This window comes from Parasteatoda tepidariorum, chromosome 3 (assembly GCF_982258835.1).
Source record: "Parasteatoda tepidariorum strain Cologne lab strain chromosome 3, Ptep-v5.0, whole genome shotgun sequence".
NCBI classification, from domain to species: Eukaryota; Metazoa; Arthropoda; class Arachnida; order Araneae; family Theridiidae; genus Parasteatoda; species Parasteatoda tepidariorum.
Genome location: NC_141757.1, coordinates 117102817 through 117127996, shown reverse-complemented (window position 1 = coordinate 117127996; position 25180 = coordinate 117102817). Strand labels below are relative to the sequence as shown.

The 25180-nt window shown below is 27.5% G+C and overlaps 1 protein-coding gene across 1 annotated transcript in view; it reads left to right on the top strand.

Moving 5' to 3' along the window:
* Positions 1-4800: 4800 nt before the first annotated feature.
* Positions 4801-25180, top strand: part of LOC107454874 (cell adhesion molecule 4) — a 42127-nt gene continuing 21747 nt past the window's right edge. The window contains exon 1 of the mRNA XM_016072207.4: positions 4801-5092. The gene's annotated coding sequence lies outside the window, so the exon portion shown is untranslated. The remainder of the gene's footprint in view (positions 5093-25180) is intronic.

The following is a 25180-nucleotide window of genomic DNA, read 5'->3' as shown; positions in this document are numbered from 1 at the left end:
GAACTAAGTGTCAATCTTAATGGTTCCTGGGGGTGACCTCAAATATGCTAATTAATTAGTGCTAACTATTAATTAAGTTACGAAATCAGACACAAAAACGTACTTTCTCTGAATAAACATATATTTTTTTTTACATATTTGGAATCTAGACACTTGAATTAGGGGGGGTAGACAAAATTTTAAAACAATTGGGTCGTAAATTGGGTTGCAATAAAGGTTTATATATTTGGCAATAGTCCAGAAAACCGCCAAAAAAAGTCGCCTGCGCAAATAAATATTTTAAGATAACCCTTGACTGATTCAAAAGAGAAACGCTTAATTTTACTAGGTTGCTAGGCAACCAATTTCTGACTGTAAAAAAATTGAAATAATGTTTTGTGATTGCTCTGAGAGGTTTAATTAATAGTTAATAGAAAACACCTCGAAGTTTCTAGGCAATAGACAATTTTTAAGTTCATTTATGTCCAAAAAGCAAAATAAATAAATAAATAAATAAAATAAAAAATTATTTTAATCTCTTTTGAAAAGAAAATTTGAATCGATTTATAAGTTTTCAGAATTTAAATACATGAACTTTTTATCTGATATTATTTAGATTATGCTATTTTTGATATGTTTATTCGAGGATTTCATACTAAAATCAAATTAACATAACTTATAATAGCTATATACAAAATTTTAGGGATAATGATTTTTACAGCTTTAATCGAGTCTTCTAGGCATGAAAGTTTGAAGAAAAAAAAAGTGCATGAAAAATAAAATGTAGATTGTATAGTAATTCTAATGCACATTCACAAGGTTTTCTGTAATTTACGATTTCTTTTTTCTATAACTCAATGAATTGCTGAATGTTTAGTGGCATTTTAAAAACATTGAAATATGTTATGTTTAAGAATAAGATATTGAAATAATATGTTGCATATTGTATGATTCATTGTTTAAAAAATTGCTTCATTTTGCTAGATATTTACGTTACATGGTTTTCTTTGGATAAAGATGATTAGCAAATAGCATCCACATGTTTCGATACATTCTGAAACTTACGTTCGCAAATTCACCATAAAATGTCGCACAGCATATTCTTCAATTACGATAAGCTACATTTACCACCAAATACTGCTACTATGATTATTTTTGTTATATATATATCAGATATATATATATATATATATATATATATATATATATATATATATATATATATATATATATATATATATATATATATATATATATCTGATATGATACTCTCTTTTTAAGATACTGAAATGGGGGCACGAAAACTTAAAAGATTTTTTTTTTCCTAATGCCCGCCTGTGTGCTGTGTGTGTGTCAATTCAGGCATCTACAGGGCGACAGATATCTGTGTGGCCTAAGGATTCCTAACGAGCATCAAACATTCTCAAAATTAAGTGTTCATTCACTGGAAAATTTAGTGTTTATTCAATTTAAGAACTGTTCCTTCACTTGGTTATCTTACTACTTATTATTTAAACCACCAAAAGCTTAAAACAATATTATGTGAGTTATCTAAATTTTTTTTACATAATTTGCATTTAATAACAAATATGTCGACATGCATTTAATAACAAATACGTCATTTAGCTAAAATTACAAATTTTGAAATTTTTATGATTTTTTTTAAAGACAAGCTAAGCTTAAGTATTCCTTCACTGGTTAGTTTACCCTATAAGATTTTGAGAAATTTGCGATGTTGTGAGAGATGCTTAAAAATGTTGACTAAAAATGTTGACTGCGTATTTTTATTAATATTTATAAAATATATATTCAAGAAATTGATGAATATTTTATTCCAAATTTATTCATTCGTATGTATATTATTGAAATTTTATCAGTTATTGAGAAAAAAAAATAAAAAGTAATCACATTAAAGAAGCACAATCTGTTGTATAATCATATTCTATCAGAAGCATGCTTTTATAAAACTCCACATTCTCTGAATAAAATGTATTTTATTCAATAAAATGTTTTATTCAAATTTCTTTACTAAATTGCAAATAGAATTTTAGACGACTAAAGAAGAAACATCGTATTTTATAGCTTAAAAAAATAAAAATGAAAAGATAAGCAAACGATCATTAGCGAAAAAAATATGAATAAAATTTTATGCTAAGCGCGCGAAGTCAAGTTCCTCGCAAGTTTATCACATTTTAATATTAATCGCTCCATTTAATCATTTCTTCATTGTCGCCAAATTATTTTTTTAAAAATAATTAATTTTAATTTTTCTCAGCTTCTAATAAATAAAAACAGTTGAAACTTTAGATTTTTCAACTGAAAAATATGTAGATTAATATGGTATAAAAAAATTCATACCTTATAATTCAAAAATTTTTCATCCTTAATTTAATTAAATAATAAAAAATAATTAACAATTATTAAAAATTATTTTTTTCGTGAAATTATCTTTGGGTAAATGAGTTTTATGACTGGGTGAAATTTTCTTCGAATTGCTTTATTAGTTTTTAAAATATGACTAAAAACGTAAAAAGTGAAATTAACATTAAGGGGTACGAACTTTGGATCGCTCTCCTGACCAAACTATGGGGACCATATTTCCCAGATTGCGGCTACCCCCTATATTTTGAAGGTTAAGAATCCAAATATGTAAGAAAAAATATATGTTTATTCAGAGAAAGTACGTTTTTGTGTCTGATTTCGTAACTTAATTAATAGTTAGCACTAATTAATTAGCATATTTGAGGTCACCCCCAGGAACCATTAAGATTAACACTTAGTTCGTGAAAATCCGATCATTAGAACGAAAGTTATTCAGGGTGATATCTTTTTTTTTTTGCCGACTGTACGTGTGAAGAAAAACAATTTTAGTCCAGGATTAAGTAGGATCATTTAGATTTTAGTTTAAAATGCGTTAATATAACAATATCTGTTTTTTAAAAATTTTGGGGTTAGCAGCAAAATTTTATATTTTGAATAAATTCCATTAATTATTATTTTTTTTTTCATAAATAAAAGTTAAAATCTTTTTTTTTATGCAAATGAATTAGAAATATAAAATGCTATTCAAATTGTGTAGTGCTTCTTAATTGTATTTAATTATATTTATTTATTTTTATTTTTCCTTCGTTGGAGAATTCAATGTTGTTACAATGCACTTTAGATTAATTTATAACGGGTTCAAATCCATTAAGTTTTAGTGCTATCCAGTTCAAATCTTATTAAATTTAAATGTTAACTAATTGTTTTTTTGATTTTTTTAGTTTGCTTTCAATTCCTTAATTTGTCCGTAACCACTGACCATTTTCTTATCCGATGCCAAGCGTCGTTTGGTTATCATTGTGACTGAAACTCCTGTCATTGTAAGTATGTGTTATACTTTTAAGTGTTCTGGTCGGTGTTGTACGTGCAATCTTTTCAAGCTTTTTCCATCTCCGGTCAGTGCAAATACGTGTGGTCCTTTCAAGTGTTTTTGGTCTGCTGTCGATGGATGTATATGCGGTTCTTTCAGGCTTTTTTGGTCTCCGGTCGGTGTATGCACGTTCTTTCCTCTCATGTGTTGGTCTCCAGTCGGTGCCGTTTAGTGTGATCCATTCAAGCTTTCTTTGGTTCCGCCCTTGACAGCGCACCTCGATTGCGTTGAATTTAAATTGCTGTAAAAAGATTTCAATAATTTAGAGACATTTTTTAAATGAATAATATCTTTTTTTAATGCTTTTCTTAGCATTATTTAAAACTTTGCGTTTATACACTATATAAACACAACTCACCCTATGTAGGGTGTAAACTTGAAAGGATCACCCACTTACACTGACCTGAATTTTTACCTGAACCCGCGATTGACAACAGTTAAGAAAATGACCAGCGGTTAGACTTAAAATTAAAATATCTCAAATTCAGAAATATAATCTCAATCAATAAATTAACAATGAGGACACATTGACTTTTTTATATTTAATTTCATATTTAATTTTTTTTATATTTACATTTTTAGATTTTGAATTTCGTACTCTATTAATAGAAATATTGAACTATTCAAATCTTTGACATTACATATTTTATCTGAGTTTTAATATTTCTAATTTTTTTCCTGGACGAATAGGTATTTGTTAATTAAAAAGGGGAATTATCAGTAAACCATAAAGTTATACTTCTTCAAATTTGAATTATAAAAATTTTATTTTCTTCTAATCGAAAAGATACTTAGCGAATAAAAACGATTATTTACTATGAAGCCTTGAAACTGCATTTCTTCAAATCTCAATTTTATTAATTTATTTACTTTAATTTCTTCTTTGGAGAAGGTACGTTACTGCTGGGAATAATTTACCTAAACATACAAAACCTCTGCAACCTTGAAACCTTTGACATTGGTTTTCTTTTAATCTGAAATTTATAAATGTTTTCATTCAATGGTAGCGCCACTATTGAAACAGATAAATCTGTAAATTTTAGATTCCTGCAATAGTGTGCTTCTAGGAAGCCGTGAAATTGCCTTTCTTTCAATCTAAATTTCAAATTTTTATTTTCTTTTTATCGAAAAAATACTTTATCAATAATGCTGATTAATTACCCCTAAACTTTGAAACTGTATTTCTTTAAATCTCAAACTTATTCTTTTGTATATTTTAATTTCTTCTGTGGAGAAAGTACGCCATTAGTAGTAATAATGATGTACCAGGAAACCTTGACATTGCCTTTCTTTTAATATGAAATTTACAGATGTTTTGCTTCAATAGTGGCGCTACTGCACGGATAGTTTTGCTCGTGTTTTCCAATCGATGCCGTCGCTTCCGTGAAAGATCTAACTCCAGGATCACTTCAGTTATACGATTCGTGGTTGTTCTAAGAACAACTACAGAAATTGATATTCCCCAATTCAAGTGCGAAAGGAGTTTTTGAAAGAACTCGTAAAAAACTTTTGGGAGGTCTATTTTACTACTCGCGTTTTATTTATTTATTTTCTTAGTTTTTTTTAACATTCCGTTTGAAGATAATGTGATTAAATTTGTTAATAGAATGAATGCCATGATATTTAAAAAGAATATTTATTTTGTGAAAAGAGACATTATATCGTTAGTTAAGTGACGTCATTTTAGTGCTAAATTAATCGGTGAGTTTATTTGGTTTTTGCATTTTATTTTATGAAGTATCTCATTTTTGTCCATTACTTACGTTTTCGTTTTCATATGTTCGCAACCACGTGATTCTGATTTAGTTTAAATTAATTTTGAAAGAAAAATCTGTGCAAAACAAATTACTGTAATGTAAAAAAATATGACAAAATGAGCTGTAGTACTTTGTGCATAAGATGATTTTGATGATACATATCTTTTTCAAATTTAAATTGGCTAAAAAGTTGTAAAGAAATAAAAAAATATGCATAAGTCAAAAATACAGAAATCGTAAATCTTAAAGTTATTTTCATATATCATACATAGTTTAATCTCATTATGTAATGATTTTTGTTTTAAATATGGTGGTTACTTAAAAAAAAAAACTAAAAAACTTAATTGATTTATTGAAAAAAAATATGAACGTACTCTACACTATAAAAAATTCCGTATCAAATAACGATATAAAGTACCGACACTTTGGGTGTATTCGACGTAACCCATTTTCACTGTAAAATGTTAAACGGTTAAGTTTTACTGTATTATTTATTTAATTAAAGTGATTCAGAAATTTCACGATAAATATAACAGTAAAAATTACGGTATACCAGACTTTTTTTTCGCAACATGTTCCAGTGAAAATGGATTTTGAAATGAAAAGTACCGGCATCCTGAGTGGTGGTACTTTTTACAGCAATTTTTTACAGTGAACCTTGTGTGCTTTATGTTTCAGCTAAAGTTTCAATATATATATATATAAAATACTTCTTTTAAAAATTAAACCTTAAATAAAAAATATAATATTTAATGTTTTTTCAACATAACCTTAATTTTTTCTTAATAAAATTTTATTTTTATATACTATGTTGGTAAAAATAACATATTTGAATTCTCTTTTTAATCTGAATTGCTAATTTAAGTTAGCACTATTACTTTTTTAACATAATATTTATTACAAAATATTATGCAAGACGCAGAAATGGAATTTCGCTTTCAGTTTTTTTGGAAATATTGGAAAACTGCATAAGATGAATAAAAATATGGAAAAAATTAATTTTACTAGCATTGTTACTTTTAGTTAAAAAATAATTCATGAAAGATATGTTTTTAAAACATAATGAAACATATATATGAGAGTTATCTATAAAGCAACATATTAAAACATATATATTAAAATAATATTACATGAAATAAAAGGGTGAATAATTGTTTACAAAAAGTCCCAATTTTAAGATAAGGAAAAAAAAATTTTATGCCATCTCATTTTTCATTTGACATGATTAATATCGCGTTAAATTTTACACGTTTAATTTACAAAAACACATTTTAAGTGCAGTATAAATGTTAAAAAATGAAATAAAATCAGTGTTCAGTAATCAGTTCCTTAATGTTTGCAAAAGCAAAATAGTTTAAATGAAATAATGTCTATCAGGAAGATAAAATTTAAATACAATGTCTTAAATATTTTTCGTTTGATAGTGAAATTATGAAAACGTTTTAGTAAGTTAAAATGGCCTGAACTAATTTAAAATTCGTATTTTATTAAGATATGATTAGTTTAGTAAACGCGTTTCGTAAGCTAAGCATTTTTTTTTAAATATACTCCTCAAACTATATTTAAAATAAATGACAATCCACTATTTAAATTTCGGTAACAAGTGCTATAATTACAAAAGGAGTTCAAAGGTTTAACTCAACATGCCCACTAAACGTCAGACGAGAACGACTAAAAATGATAGTGATAAATGCAATGATAAACAGGCGAATTAATACAGCAGAAAAACTTGTATAACGCAACTAATAAAACACGAATACAATTGAATCACATTCTTAAATTAGTAACAATCAACAATAATAGTATTCATGAATTTTGCTACACATTTTCATTTACAACTGTTAAATTCTTAATCATTTCTATCAAGACTTTTACAATGAATTGTCTCAAAGAACACATTATTAATGAATTAATTTCAGCCCGCAGACTGCAAATGCAAAGAGTTTTAAAGGATAAGTCTTTTTTAGAGATAACTAGTGATTTCATTTCCATTTAGCTCCAGAGCTAATAAATACTAATAGTCATGGTTGTATTTTTATGTGTAACCAGTTAATTAACTTAATCAAATAATAGAGTAAATTCAGTGTGCAAAGAAAAAACAACTTAATAACTTTTAATCTATTTATCGAATTATCCTGTTCTCAATGTTCGAGGGTTTGATTTAATAAGCTAATTAATTTGAACGGACTTTTTTTCAAGTAACGAGATCAGATACAAAAATGCACATTGTCTAATAATAGATTCTTGACTCTAAAATTATGAGGATAGCTGCAATTATGAAGATAAGACCTTGATAGACCGGATGAAATTTTGAATCCCTTAATGTTAATTTTGAGACACTTTGGCCCATTGGTAAAATTCACTAAGATTAAACGTGAACAATTGGAGTTCGGTTCTGAGTAGTGACTTAGAAGCCCGTTCAGCTTCAGATCTATGTATTTCAGCTTATCTGGGAGGTGAAGGCAGCCAGTGCATAATTCTGGCCACATTACCAAAACTATACCGTTGTTCTTTCAGTGTAGACATAACCTCTATGACCTCCTGCCTCATATCTGATCTTTGAACATTATACTTTTTGTTTAATTCCCCCTTGATTTTTTTAAATTTTTATTTTTCAAGAACTGTTTCAGATTCCCTTCAAGTTTTATTTTTTCCCTTTTAAAATTATGGAAATTAAAATGGTATTAAACTATGAATACCTTACAATAAACAATTTTTGAACAGTAACAAATTAAATAATAAAATTACAAATAATTCAATCTCTCAGAGAATTATCTTTTAAAAACTATTATTGTAATTGAATGCAAAAACATTTGTTGATGAATGAAATCAACTTTATCGTGTCAAAACATTCTAATGCTTTATTATCCAAGCTAATAGGAGCAAATTTGCAGTTGGCGGATGCATTCTCTATATTGAGGGACTAAAATTCAAATCCATTAGAAGAAAAATAGGTTTACATGGAGAAAATATATTTTCGGACTGATTTTTTTAATTCAAATTTGGTTTGCTTAACCAAACAATGCATCTTGTATGCCTTTCAACCATTAAGATTCCATATTACTGCGTGATAATCTAACCATTATATCAAATATCCTTAAGTCACTATTTTTTCTATTTTGCGCACTGTGCAATTCTAAACCATTTGAGTAAATCATTGATAAACTCAGTTCCACATCTGCCCTTTGGGTTTAAATGCTTTTTCACTATCATTTTCAACTTTAAATTATTAAATAACACGTGAATTAAACGGCAGCCCTATTTCAACCCAAAACAACTATCTTGACAGTTTTGCGAAAGTGTCTATGAGAGTAATTTAAAGTACGTTGCAGATTTCGGGGGCAGAATTATTTTAAACGAGTACCATTGCTAATAGTAAGTTTCTCTCATATCAAAAATAATCTAACTGATCGAAAAAAAATTGCATTAAACTGCTAGTGCTAATATCTTAATGGCAAATTTTTTCGGTCCCCAACTGCTCATTTTAGGTTTCATTAAATGGCAAATTTCTTTGTTTAAATTAAATTCTTAATTTGGATGCTAGAAGGTATTATACTGAAAAGCTACGAAAACTTTATTGATTATAAATGTACTTATAATTAATCAATACATATTTTGAGGCTATCTACAAAAATACAAGGTGCGTAAATTAAAAGTATTTAAAGTATTTTTAAGTTTTAAAGTATTTTTAATTCGAATATAATTATAATTCAACATTGTTTCCCTCGAAATAATTCTTTACTCGAGTCAGGTAAGTAATGTATGTAAGTAGCCTCAGAAATGAGTAGTTTCATAAAACTCATCTATTGACTTCGTTGTGTGACAAGAAGTTGGGCCTTTCTCTATTTCTCCTTTCTCTATTTTCAGTCTCACAGGCATGATCCTTTTCCGTAGTTCAAATTCAATCCATTTTTCGAAATCTGATAAATTGACGTGTGATGCAAATTCAACCATTCACCTATTATTCTGATCGTCAATTAACGATCCATCAGTTCTTGAAGTTTTTTTATTGCATGATTCCATTCATTCCATTTCCATTGACTCTCTTCCTTCTGAAATGCTTTAAACCGCAGAAAAACCTGAGATAATGACGAATCACTGTCGACTTAGGCATTCTGGAGTATTGCAATAGTTTCCATTACAATGTGTCCAAGTCTGAAGCAAAATCTGTTGGCAGACGCACCGTTGTTCCATATTAATATCACTCATTTTTAGAACGGAATGCAGAAACTGATTCCACTAGAAAAATAACTTTTAACAACCGCATTCATCTGCAGTGCAACAGCATTCTTAACTTCTTAAACTTCTATGAAAGGTTTACTTACCACTCGGCACTTGAGCAGTTTCTTTCATATCCGTGCCTCCCTGGATTTCCCGTAGCATTCAAATCCGGGTCTCCTAGGCTCATTGGTGTAGGTGTTACTTTTAATCGTCAGCAAGCCGTTTCGTACTCTTTTTTGCTGCGCAATTACGTAAGCGCACTTTAGGTTATCAGTCCGGATATCCCTTGCAAGGTGGGGTTAAGCTTCGTTTTCCTACCACCTCTCAAAGTTTGGTGGGACAAGGGTTGCAGCATCGATTGCTAAGTCACCAGTCTCATTACTTCATTTACCCACGTCGTATAAATAATTTATAAACTTGTTTCCATAATTTCTTAATAGTTCGAAGAAATCCTGACTGTGACTTTTACTACGCAACATTTAAGTTGAAAGACTTCGTTAAACGTTCAAGAGGAGTCCTCTAATAGCTACTTTGACTGCTAAACTTATATAAGAATGAGTATCTACGCTTTCTGTAATATCGGTTTAATGATAAACCGTAGTAGTAATTTGAATCACAAGACTCTCGTTTTGAGATAAATAAGATAATAAATATTGAATTGAACCACGAGTTCGTTAAAGTTGAATCATAATATCGGGTAGCCACTTTTTACAACACACTATAGTTCAGTTAGGCTTAATATTAAGAATCTAGCAAATTTAAATCATGTTATATTTCAACACATTTCAAATTTTCTAAGAATGTAATATATAAAATATATTTTAATAAAAAAATATTAGATTAAAAATGCAGCACTTGATGGGCAAAATTGCATTCGTAAGCATCTAATTTAAAGGAGAACATAAACTAATTAATGATGTATTTATAACTACAATTGTCGATATTGTCAGAAACAATTATTGGCCAAAAAAATATAAACTATGTCACTACCAATTATCTGTAAAGGTTAGCCATACTTCCTAGAAGCATTCGTGAGTTAGACGCACAATTAAAAAAGAGCGTTTCTGATATTGCGAAGACTTGAATTAGCAGAAAAGCAAAAAAAGAACATTAGCTAAACCTAAACTTTCCGAAGGTAGTGGTTTGAAATTAGTTTAAAACCACATTGAACAAACCAGTTTGTTTGTTTTAAAACATGCTATCTTAAAAAAAATTAAATTAAACTGTTATTTATAATATTATTGTATTAATTTCCAATTTTTTTAAGATAAAATAAATAAAAAATATCGAGACATCCTTTAAATAGTTAACGTTTTATAATCCTTCGTACAACTCTCACTTCAGTGGAATGTCCTCAATCTATGCATTAATGGCGGGGGAATGCCAAAATTATTGAAACGTAAAAAAAAAGCAAATAAGCTTTCGTTATTTTCGAAATCAATCAAATTCAAGTATGTCATAATCATTATTAATGATTACTACGTATCAGTTAATCCGTATTTGTCGTATAGATATAATATCCGTAAATATATAATATATCCTTAATCTATCGTAAGATAAAAAAGAGAAAAATTTAAAAATACATATATCCTAACTTTAAAAAAAAAAATGCTTTCGTATATAATATTTGATTCATAAATGTAATTTTAATAATTTTATTAAAAAAATTAACTTTAATATAAAGGTTTAATTTAAAATAAATTCTTACTTTTAAATAATGTATTTTAAAATAAATTATTATTTTAATATAAAGTATTCTTCTTAATAAAAATATTACCTTGTATTATAATAGGTCTGTAGGTTTTAAAATTTGTTTTAGGGCAAATTAGTTTGTTTAGCTACATATAAATTCACTACCTCAAACGGAAATATTAGGCAGATATCTTCTTCTGCCACCTTAGCTAAGAACCCTTGAATCCGAACATAATCTTCCATTTATCCTACAAAATATTAAAGGAAATAAATATTTAACTAAAAAAGCTTACTGTGTTGCGCATTTTAGTCAAATTTTTATTCTTAAAAACCACATTATTTCCTTACAAATGTCCTATAATCGAAATTATTAGCGTGTATGTTAAGTTGAAATGCCCATACAGCTTTTTTGCAAAATCAAAAGAATTCTTGGTAACAAAAATAAAATCCAATCTACCTCTGGATAACATTATCATATCAATATTTAATTTACAATGACATATAAGTAATATCTAAGCATATAAGCTAATGAATGCCGAAAAAAAATCATGATTTTGTTGAGTTTTACCTAAAAAAACAATAAAATATCAATATGTAAGAAAATATCATGAACGTTAAATGTACCAAAGCTGTCTAAACGTTATATTACCATAAATTATTTAACATTTATTTTATTTTATTTATTTTTAAGTGCTCGACTTTTTCGCAAAAATTACTCCCAAAACAATGAATGTTTTTCGTATGCTTTTTCCAAATCTTAAAATTAAAATTGTTTGTTATTTGGTGCGATTGTTTCTCTTGATTTTCATATTTTTTAAAAAAAATCAAAGACAAAAAGAACATTTGAAATATTAAAAAAAACTAAATTTAAAATTGTAAGAACATCTTTACAAACGTTTTATGACATGTATAATATTGTGGACATAAAAATGGGCAAGCTCATATCTTTGTTTGTTTTTATCCTGATCCGAGCATTAAACGGTAAAAAATCCAAATTTAAAGAACAAGTGGTAGAAGTAAAAAGCAACATAATAACTGGTCATAATCAGCAAACAATGCAGTTTCACTTAAAAACTATTTTCTTTGTGTTTTTGAAATTCTAGTTATTATGATTCACTACAGATGGCGATACTGCATCATCAATTTTACAAGCTAGATTACTGCCAATCAAAGCAGCTGGCTGGTAGCTATTATCATTTTTGTTCCAAATAAAGACTTACATCTAAAAACAAAACCAAATTGAAACTTGCTAAATTATTTTAAATTTATGCAAATTAAAGTGAAAACAAACTTCCCTAGGCAATTTAACTGCTATTTTTTATCCATTTTCAGTTTTAATTTTTTTAAAAATTATGATAATCAAAATAATTACAAAAGTAATACAACATAAGACCTCTTGTCTTATGTTGAATGTTAATATGAATTATGTTAATATGATTGAAGAAAAACTAATTAATTCAGCAAAGATTTGGAAAAAAATATTTGCCATAAAAATATTGCTGGTAATTGAATTAAAATTCACAAAATATAGAACATAAATATTTAATTACATTTTTTTATCGTTGAGTGAAAGAAAAATATCAAAATGTAAAATTGTATTACATGCGGTTTTTTTCAAGTTAATAGGATTAAAAATGATTATTATGATTAAATATGATTAATTGTTCGTATGGTTGCAAGAATGAATAATATGTCAAAAAAAGCTAATAAACGCGTCTTTTTCAGTAAAATTCAATATCAAATGTTGTACATTAGATTAAAAACGATTGAAAATTGTATTCTACTTGTATTTTATCATTCATCCTCACAAAAAGTATTAAAATACTTTTTTCTTTTGTCTTATTTATTAATTGAGATTGTTTATCTAAAAATGCTTAATAACATTGTCTTCAATATGATATATAATTCCTATAAGCAAGGAAACATAAATAGATTCAATACAACTGTATAGAAAATTATTAAAACTGTATCAAACATCGAATCACACACTGATAAAAAAGTTTTGTGAAAACTACCGAAATATGACAAAATTGAAAGTTTTTCTAGCATAAAGGAACACCAAAAAGCTAAGTAATTTCGGCCGAAGAGCTTTGGCAATGAGTTCTGCACAATTCGGAAAAATGACCCTAAATGAATGTTAGAATTTTAGTAACCACGAATGAAAATTACCAAGTGAATTTGGTTTTATTAAGCAAAATTAAGTTCTTTTTCTTTACCAAAAATGTCATTGACATGCATTATGGTAATAATTTTGCTAGAATTTTTTTCTCCTCCTTGGACGTATTAAAACACTAGTGAGAAAAAAGGTATAAACTCCTTGAAATTTTCTGAAAACTAAACTTTTCGACATTTATTTTTGTTTATTTTTTTCTTCTTTGCTTAGATCTTCTGACCGAGTGCACAATACAAACAAGTAACAGTTAGATATAAGTACTCCGTTTTACAAAATTGTCATCACTCAAAATTTTTTAAAAGAGTTAGATTTGTTTCATATGATTTTTTTCTAAATATATGAATTGTTACAAAATATATCATGATGCAATAAAATTTTTATAACAAATTATACGTACAGTCCGCAAAAAAAAAAAAGATATCACCCTGAATAACTTTCGTTCTAATGATCGGATTTTCACGAACTGAAAGTCAATCTTAATGGTTCCCGGGGGTGACCTCAAATATGCTAATTAATTAGTGCTAACTATTAATTAAGTTACGAAATCAGACACAAAAACATACTTTCTCTGAATAAACATACATTTTTTTTTACATATTTGGATTTTTCATCTTCAAAATATAGGTGGTAGCCGCAATCTAGGAAATGTGGTCCCCATAGTTAGGTCAGGAGAGCGATTCAAAGTTCGGGCCCCTTAATGTTAATTTCGCTTTTTGCGTTTTCAGTCATATTTTAAAAACTAATGAAGCAATTCAAAAAAAAATTTCACCCACTCATAAAACTCATTTACCCAAAGATAATTTCAAGAAAAAAATAATTTTTAATAATTATTTATTATTTTTTATTATTTAATTAAAGTGAGGATGAAAAAAAGTTGAATTATAAGGTATGAATTTTTTTGCACCATTTTAATCAACATATTTTTCAATTGAAAAATCTAAAGTTTCAACTGTTTTTATTTATTAGAAGAGGAGAAAAATTAAAATTAATTATTTAAAAAAAAATAATTTGGCGACAATGAAGAAATGATTAAGTGGGGCGATAAATATTAAAATGTGATAAACTTACGATGAACTTAACTTAGCGAGCGTAGCGAAAATTTCATTCATATTTTTTTCGCTAATAATCGTTTGCAAATCTGTTTATTTTTATTTTTTTTAAACTATAAAATGCGATGTTTCTTTTTTAATAATCTAAAATTCCACTTGCAATTTAGTAAAGAAATTTGAATAAAGCATCTTATTGAATAAAAAATATTTTATTCAACGAATGTCGAGTTTTATAAAAGCATGCTTCTGATAGAATATGATTATACACCAGATTGTGCTTATTTAATGTGATTATTTTTTAGTTTTTAGTTTTTTCTTCTCAATAACTGATACAATTTCTTTAATATACATACGTATGAATAGATTTGGAATAAAATATTTATCAATTTCTTGAATATATTTTTTTATAAATATTAATAAAAATGCGTAGTAAACATATTTAAGCATACCTCACATCATCGCAAATTTCTCAACATCTTATATATCGTTATATAATTTTTTAATCACCTGTCCGGAAGTGTTTCGCAGAACTATTTTACCAACTATTTAATTAAATTTTAACATTTTTAAAAATCTTATTCTTTACCCTACTACGTTTATTATTTCTTCATTGATATACTAATCAATTTTTTAGTACTTTAATTTAGGTTTTCTTTAAAGTGAAGTTCCTTTTTAAATTATAGTCAAGTTTTTTTTAAAAGAATTATTGTCTGCTAGCTAAGAATAAAACCTTGTTAAGAAATTAAAAACATTCCACTGTTTACAATTATTTAATGCAAAGCAGCTGATTATTTACTAAGCATACTATTTTTTTCGAAAAAGGAATATAAATCATTGATAGTCTCTTTTTTGTTTTGTGTCTTGTGATTTCAACATAGATTATCTAATGATGCCTTAGAAGTCACTACAAAGAGTCTAAAGATACCGAACGTAAAAAGCTGTCGAATACGTAGCCAAAATTTTTAAGCGTCTTAAAATATTTCAATATCTTAAATGTCGTCCTAACATCTTAGTTGTGAAATTAAATTTTTAATTATCTGACCGCGCGTGATTCAATAATTATTTCATTACATCTTTTACTCTTTCTTTATGATTACATGTAGATTTTTTTCCGGATAATATGCTAAACTATTTTGTTTAATTTTTTTTCTTTAGCACGATTCCCAAGATATTATTGTAGTATAATTTGTTATAAGGAGAAATGCCTTATTTTGTTAAGCAGGAAATAATAAAAATTATAATTTGTAAGAAGATTCCAAAGCAGTGCCAATTTTAGAGCCATCAGATTTTTAAAAAAAAAATGCAATAAAAAATACGCAATTTCCGATCTTATTTTGATTAAAAATAAAAAAAAACATGGCAAGAAGGCTAACATACTTTTTTCAGAAATTGTGAAAACCAATTTTTCCTATATTTCGTCAAAAGAGGATAAGAATGATATTGCTCCAAGGGACCTACTCAAAAATTCGCTATTTCCAGAATGAAATCTGTTTGATCGAAACATATTTCCTTGAAAATTAAAACGAGAAAACAATTAATTTTATTATTTATCTAAGCTTATTCCATTTATTTAATGATAGCGGTATCAAGGTTAAGGATATGCGATGGAAGCCCCGTTTACTATTATACTATAAATGCATTAAATCAGGTAGCTTGAATATTTTATTTTAAGCAAATTATTTAATAATTTTAAGCAAATGAGGATGTAAAAATAAACTCGATCAAAATACTCCGAAAGTATACCCTAAAACAGCGGTTCTTAACCTATGGGTCGCGACCCAAAATTGGGTCGCGAAGCATATTTTTTGGGTCGCGCTGAGTCGAACCAAAAAAGTTAGTAATACACCAAATAATAAGTAATACCAACACCTCCTAGAAGAAGTCATTGTGGCTTACTCAGCCTAATTTTGACTTTTTTTTGGGTCGCACGCGACATGAACATATTTCTCAAATTTGGGTCGCGGCTTAAAAAGGTTAAGAACCACTGCCCTAAAATATATGTAGAATAAACTTTGGAATCGATATATAAAAAATACCTTTTCAAACAACTTCAAGTAGGACGGAAACGCAAACTTTTTTGAAATAATTGTCCTTGAAACTATTTAATTTCGATTCCTGGTGCTAGGGGACATTCCATTTTCACATTCGACTTCTGAAATTTAAGGCTTGCAGCAAAAAAAAAAAAAATGCATTGATTTTTTCACAAAGTAGTGAATTATTATTTTTTTCAATCAAAGAACCTGTGCCTATAGCTTATGTGAAACTTATTTTAATATCGAGTGAAATAATTTAATATGTTGTGTAACCAAATAGATAATCCTAAGAAACTGAATCGAAAATATAAAAACTTCATTGATTTAAAAAATAATAGATGATAATAAAAATAGACATGCTTTGAGTGTCCAATAATAATAGTCACAAGTTATTTAAGCTTGACAAGTTTTGAGAATGGGTGATTATATTTGAACGCTCGAAACATGTCGACTTTTACTTCCCTCTTCACATTTTTTGAGGCCAGGTGAGTTTTTATCATCAATTATACCGTTTTACTTTTGAGTCTTGATCATTATTTTGATAAGGATTTTACACTCGTTAAAGAAAACATGAGCATTTCTATATTTTAACAGGATTTATGTGGTCTTTAAAAACTTAATAGCATCAATATTGCAAAAGTTATATTGAACTTAAAAATTAAAATTTTGAGACCAGATATTTTGAGTTAATGAAATTAAATATTATATCTTTTAAGTTTTTGTGCCCCCATTTCAGTATCTTAAGGATCTTACGAGCTCTGCTTGAAAAGAAAGTATCAGATATGTATAAGAAAACAAAAATAATCATAGTAGCAGTATTTGGTGGTAAATGTAGCTTATCGTAATTGAAGAATATGTTGTGCGACATTTCATGGTGAATTTGCGAACGTAGTTTTCAGAATGTATCGAAACATGAGAATGCTATTTGCTAATCATCTTTATCCAAAGAAACCCATGTAACCTAAATATCTAGCAGAATGAAGCGATTTTTTAAACATTGAATCATATAATATGCAACATATTAATTCATTATCTTATTCTTAAATATAACATGTTTCAATGTTTTTAAAATGCCACTAAACATTCAGAAATTCCTTGAGTTATAGAAAAAAGAAATATCGTAAATTATAGAAAACCTTGTGAATGTGTATTATAATTACTATACAATCTAAATTTTATTTTTCAAGCACTTTTTGTTTCTTCAAACTTTTTTGCCTAGAAGACTCGATTAAATCTGTAAAAATGATTATCTCTAAAATTTTGTATATAGCTATAATAAGTTATGTCAATTTGATTTTAGTAAGAAATCCTCGAATAAATATAGCAAAAACAACATATCTAAATAATATCAGATAAAAAATTCATGTATTTAAATTCTGAAAACTTAAAAAATCATAAATAATTTATAAATCAATTCAAATTTTATTTTCAAAGGAGATTTAAAAATTTTTTTTTTGCTTTTTGGACAGAAATCAGCTTAGAAACTATCTATTGCCTAGAAACTTCGAGATATTTTCTATTAACAATTAATTAAACCTCTCCCAGCAATCACAGAACATTATTTCATTTTTTTTTACATTCAGAGTTCTTTTACTAGGTTGCCTAGCAACCTAGTAAAATTAAGCATTCAGCTTTTGAATTAGTCAATGGGTTATCTTAAAATATTCATTTGCGCTGGCGACTTTTTTGGCGGTTTTCTGGACTATCGCCAAATATATAAACCTTTATTGCTACCCAATTTACAACCCAATTTTTTCAAAGTTTTGTCTACCCCCCCTAATTCAAGTGTCTAGATTCCAAATATGTAAAAAAAATATATGTTTTATCAGAGAAAGTACGTTTTTGTGTCTGATTTCGTAACTTAATTAATAGTTAGCACTAATTAATTAGCATATTTGAGGTCACCACCGGGAACCATTAAGATTGACTTTTAGTTCGTGAAAATCCGATCATTAGAACGAAAGTTATTCAGGGTGATATCTTTTTTTTTTTGCTGACTGTACATCTAGTAATAAATGCTTAACCCTACAGCAAATCTCTAAATGAAAAACAAGCTTCTAAATAAAACTCTGACTACACATATAAATTTTTAAAGTTGCCTTAAAAAAAGAAAAAGAAACTAGTTGATGACCTTTTATGAAAAGAAAAAATAAAACAAAATATATAACTTCATAAAATACGTTATTTTTTCAACAAAATATTTTTATCAACTCAAAAAAAATATTTTGCTGTTTCTAAAACTTTAAATCTCGATCTCATAACGTAAAAACTATTGCATAAAATAGTATTAAATTTTATATATTTCTTAATAACATGTTTATGGGCTTTCTTATATTAAATTACTTCAATGCATTTATTAAATGTTTAGTTATTATTTTTGCGCCGTGTAATTTTAGTTCAGGAAAAATGTGATTTTTTGTCGTCAGGTATGCGTTGAGTGTGACAACGATCATACATCTCACTTTGTATGAAGTTTTCATTAGGTTTGGAATAATATAATAGTTTATTTTCGTTCCATTTTTACAGTTTTTTTTTCTTCCATTTTTCGAGGAAAAAAATAATCGCATTGAAATTTTATAGCTGGGACTATCATCTTTGTTAATTTATACATTAAAAATCATTATACCTTCGAATATTTTTATATAAATACCTTCATTCTGTTACTATATTTCAAATCACAGACATGCAAGAAAAATACTTTGCTTTTTTTTCTAGAAAAATAAGTCTTTTTTTTCCGAAGGTCAGAAACAATGGTTGAAACATCATGCTCCACATAACCTGAGTGAATCTTATATCGTATTTCCGTCACGTAGCGAACAGTTTATGCTTCACATACAACAAAGTTTACTTTTTGCTGCTCACTTTAGTAAAGAACTCTCCGAGGAATTGTGAGTTGACATTTTTCGCGGGACATGTTTTGCGGGAAAAAAAATGGTTTTTGAAAGTTGTGGCAGCTGTTTGCTCAGAAGGGGTTTAACTTTCAACTAATATTCATCAAACATAAGACCCTTATGCACTAATGCTTTTCATTATATATATATATATATATATATATATATATATATATATATATAAATATATATATATATATATATATATATATATATATATATATATATATATATATATATATATATATATATATATATATATATATATATATATATATATATATATATATATATATATATATATATATATATTCATTCATTCATTCATTCATAGGGGCACAAATGAAACCCGGTCACTAGTGTAAAGTAACGGTAACGATTTTATTACTCTCAAATGCAGTACATACTCATTACATACTCAAAAATATTCGCCAAAACTTTTGGCACAATTATCCCATTTCAATACTAGCCAGTTGATTCTATATTTAAAAGAGCTAGTAGGCTGCTGTCGGATCCTGTCCTGGACCCAATCACACACGTCGTCATCCGTTGTGAGTCGATGTCCACGAATGGCTTGTTTTAGAGGTACAGAAAGTCGCACAGTGAAACGTCCGGACTGTAGGTAGATGTTCCAGCGTTTCCCATCTAAACTGATGTAATGTCGTCTTCACCGCATTGGCCGAGAGAGGACAATAACTTGTGTGACCACCTTCTCTTCGGCGTGCAACCGTACTTTCGCTATGCAACGTCAAACGTTGCGCATGCGTCAGTCCCTCTTACCAATAGATGGTGCCGCGATGCAGGCAGTTACGTGGCTCCCCATTGCATATAATGCAAAGTTAGGCGGACTGACCAGGTTAATGACCCTCATATATATATGTAGATATACCGCATTAACTTATTGTTAACGTTAAATTGGCTATTTATTCAATGAAAAAGCCTAAAATTGACCTATAAAGTAGTAAATAATTCATATTTCTTATATCGCCTCGACATACTACAGAACTGTTACCTAAAAAGCTTAAATTCTGCCTAAAAAGTAGTAAATGCTTAATATTTTACGTATAGCCTGACATCCGAAAGAATGACTAGCAATTTCAGAAAATGCTTAAATTAAATGTTTCAGTTTTTCAATTTAAAATATGTAAATTTAAAGCTATTTTATGGAACTACCGCTTATTTCTAAATTACAAAAATATGTTTTCTTGTTTTCTTCTTTTTTATCCCAGAGGTCTTTCAATGAATTTATTTTATTATAGTTTTTATAGTATTAATCTTTCATTATGATATCTATACATAGTTACTATTTCTATGTACGTAGTTTTGCCATAAAAATAATACTTATAGTTTTTCACTTCAAATATCTCTTTTCGAATACCATACTAGATATTGAAAATATTATATTATTCAGTGCCACATAAAAAGGTTATTCTTAAAATTGAAAACATATTTTGCTAGCGTTCAATTCTCTGCTATTATGCTTAGAAAGTGAAGCGTACTTTGTATTGGATGTATATTATATATCATGCTTGCTTTTTATCAAATAAGTATCTGACCTGTAGCAGACATCATTTAATCATACTTTAACCAACAAAAAATACACTTCTAGCAAAGTTGTTAAATAAATATAGTATGCATTTTCTTTTATATATATACTGGGATACATTAAATACATAAACATTTGCGAAGCTACATATGTTCAGTGTACTATGTGATGCATAAAAAAAATGCCTTTAATATACGTCTTTAATTTCTTCAAGTTCGACAGTGAGGAATATACATGAGCATGTGATTCTCCCTTCACAGTCCTCAAGGTCATACAGTCATGAGTTCAATACGGTACTCTTGTATTAGTTGTAAGTATATGTCTTCTTCAGAACTTATAAACTTAGTGCGAGAGTGTCGGTGGATTTTTTCTCTGTTCTTCCTCATTTCTCTGGTCACCTTAGTAAAACACTCTTCTTTCAACACACTTATAGTTTTCATTCTTAAATTTCGGTAAAATAAAAGGCAGCTTTCTCTCCATCCAATTAACTGTAGAGTTTGTTGGATAAAAGCATGTTTTAATTTTACGGTTTACAAACCGTTTGCTACTGTATTGTTGCAAAACCAGGAATACAAAACTATATGATTTTTTAAACGTTTACTAAGAGCATTTTTTCTCAAAATCGTTAAAGAAGAAATTTAACTGGATATTGGGGATTGGACCTAGGCTTTTCGTTAGGTAATGTGCAGTGGAGTTGGGAGAGCAGGACACTGACACAAATGTTCATGTGGAGGGAATGATGGATGCATTGCGTTGTCAGCGTAGTAACTCGAACCTCCGTTCTCTCGGTCATGAGACGGGCAGATTAGCCCTCTCAGCAATAAAAAGTACAAAGCTGCTGCAAAGTGGCTTCATTAAGCATGTAAAGTGACTTCATTAATTTTGTTTGAATATGGTAAAATAGGAATAAAATAGATTGTTATTTAACCATTTTTTCTGAGAATTTCTAACAGTGCAGGTAAGCAACTTTTAGTGTTTTGTATTCACGCCTTCCTCAATTAAGTACAGTGATTTTTTTTTTTACCGTTTACACTTTTTAAAGAATTTATGTTAGATTTTATGATTTTTTTTCTCATTTTTGATAAGGATTCTAAAAATATATGTTAATGTTTGTCTTTACAGAATAACATCCATATTCCTTATGTATTGAAGACTTAAAGTATGCATTTAATTTTATCAAATAAAAACTATAAATCTTCACTTAAATCAAGCAAGCAAACATTACTAAACTATACTTAACGAACAAAAACATATTTCCAGCATTCTTAAGATTAGAATTATGTAATTCACGTAGGCTATCTTACTTCCTTTTCATCATATGGATCTTCAGTTAAAGGTAATGATTTCCTTTTTTTGGCAACTCTTACCTTCCAGGGAAAAACACTCACAAGAAAATAAAACTTGGCGGAAGTCTTGAAATATGTCGGAAGAATCCTTAATCACGTTTAAGGGATAAATCTATATATTTAGTTTATCGGTGTACTATCCAAAGGCTAAATGTTTTCAACGCTGCCCATAGAATAAGAACGAAGCTAAGTGGAAGAGAATAATGATTGGTATTGATTTGTTCATGACTAGAATTTTGATGAGTGGTTCAAGAAGTTGATCCTTCGAACAGTTTGATAGCCCTTTAAAATGAGATTTACTTTTTTTTTGTCTTTTTTTTTCTTCTGTTGGAGGAAACATTATGGCAATTGCATGATAGTTTTAGAAAAATGATTTTATGAGATAGCTGATTGTAGGAGCTAATCAATGATAATATTTGAAGTTGAACTGTTTTCCATTAATTTGATTCAAAAATGTATGTTTTCCTTCATAAGCGATACATTTCTTTGTTGTTTTTCATGGAATCGATAAAACGGTTTAAGTAGAAATTGACTTAATTTTACAACATGAGGAGACTTAGTGAAATAAATTTTGATTAAAAGGTTAAAATGCTAATTAATTCAGTAAAAGATTATTAAAAATTAGAAATCAAAAGATTATATATATATATATATATATATATATATATATATATATATATATATATATATATATATATATATATATATATATATATATATATATATATATATATATATATATATATATATATATATATATATATATATAATAAATAAATAATTACAAGAAAACACGAAGAAAGTTAAGAAAAACAATAAGTTTCCCTTTTTTTTTTCCAACTGTTGTTTGTTATTTTTTTACTTATTATTTCCCCCCTTTTTTTCATATGTCTACTATTTTTCTTTGCTTTATTCTTCATTTTGAACTTATATATATATATATATATATATATATATATATATATATTTATCGGATTTTGGACTTACCTAAAACCGCCATAACTCCTTAACAAATAGTCTGCTTTGCCTAAGTTACTTCTTGAACTATTGTAGTAAGTGATAGTGTAGGGCTTCTCTGTGCTACCGTTTGCAAACATGTTCGAAAACAATTCCGAATTATGATAAATCTTTTTCTTTTTCACCTATATTGTAAGAATATAGTATTCATTTCGCAGAGCAAAAATTAATGTCACGACGCAGAAGTGAAACTGAAATTAGGAGAAAATTTTCCATTATTCAAAGGTAGTATTCCTGTAAACTAGCTTATTTTTACGGAAATTTTTTATCTGCCAGCTTCATTGAAGCAAAAGACTCCCTCTGCGACAAAAGCTTAGGAGTGAGAGAATAAAATAATTAGAGAACTATACTTTTCTCAGGTTATAATTCGTTTGCCCGGTTTTAAAAAAAAAAATAAAGGTAGCCATTCAAGAAATTATTTTTTGCATTTTATATCAGTAGAAATCAAAGTTATGTGGCTCGAACGTCATACAATGAATTTTCACTTTTCCTTAAATGACAATAATTTCTCACCAACAGTACTTTCTTGTCCAGCATTATAACAAATATAACTGTTTATAATCAGCATGTCTATGATTTCTTTCAGATGCTATAACAAATTTATATTTCAATAGGAACAAAACTAACTGCGCGCTACTGTAGTAATCGAATCTAAGACACCCAACAATTTTATGAAAACTGCTGAGCTTGAAATTTTTTTGCACTGCAAATCTTAATTCTCTGTTCTACAATTCATCTTCATAATATTTTCAGTACTGCAAAATCAAAACCAGACGGAAAATATCAGAAGTAAACGTTTTTCTTATAGGAGTAAAAAAATGCACATTTTTTCTGTTTTAGGTATTTCCATATATATGTATTTTACTAATCAATAGAATTGCATGAAATTCGATACAGCATTAGAAACAATTTCAAAAAAAGTCACAAATGAAGAAGATCACGTGTATCTTCCATAATGACACAAGAAATGGCAAAAAACGATCAAAATGAACCCAAAGGTGCTTCTCGTGTCAAAAAACAACACAAGGTAGTTTTAAGTTAGAATGTTTGTAAATAAATCATATGTTATCTTTTTTTCAAAAATAAAGGTTTTAAATTATTTTGTGCCTCATGAGAAATATTCAGCTTATCTAAAGAGTGATTCATATTCTGGAATATTGTATTCTAGTTGTTTCTACAAAATTCTATTGCTTGCTAATGAGTTAAAGAAAAAAATGCCAAGTTTGTTTCGATTAAAATTTTATTTTTTTATTTTTTTCTAAATTTTAGTATTCTGCACACTTTTATTGCATATTTATTAAATCATTTACTAATAAATGTTTATTTATTTTTCAGTTAGGTTGGTATTAAATTATTTGGTAAAAAAATTAAAAATTTTTAATCAGATTTTTTTTAAAATTTGTCTTATATTTTAGCTATTTTATGACATTCCAAATTAGTTTTTTGATTAAAAATTTTAAAAGTTCAAACTTTGCTAGTCAAAATATCAAATTTAAACTGACAAGCTATAATATGCTTTAATCGAAAAGAAATACCTTAATCGAAACAAGCAATATTAAATAATCATTTCAGTAGTTTCATAGAAAAACTACTTTTATGTGACCATGCAATATTGATATTATACGGAAAGAAATCCAGTAAAAAGAATCAGGTAGAAATTTTTAATGAATTATTGGGTAAAAGATCCATTTCTTTGTTTATTTATTTATTTTGAAGAGTGCTTGTATTGTTTTGAATTCATTTTATATTTAAAAAAAAAACAAAAATAACAAACAGATACCCAAAATATAAGAGTTTCTTAAAAAAAAATATTGAATCTTATAAAAATGATTTTGTTTTTATTTTAAGATTTTATAGAAAATACTATGCTAAGATATAAAATCTCATTATAATATTATATTTCAGATATAATATTATAACCCGTGACTTTATTTGTTATAAGCATTTGTTTCTATATGTATCAATAGTTTGTTTTAGGAAAGCATTGGAAATTTTTTAAAATTAAAGTTTCAAGTTTTTTCAAGTTTTCATATTTAAAAAAATTATAAAATGCTTCTCGAACTG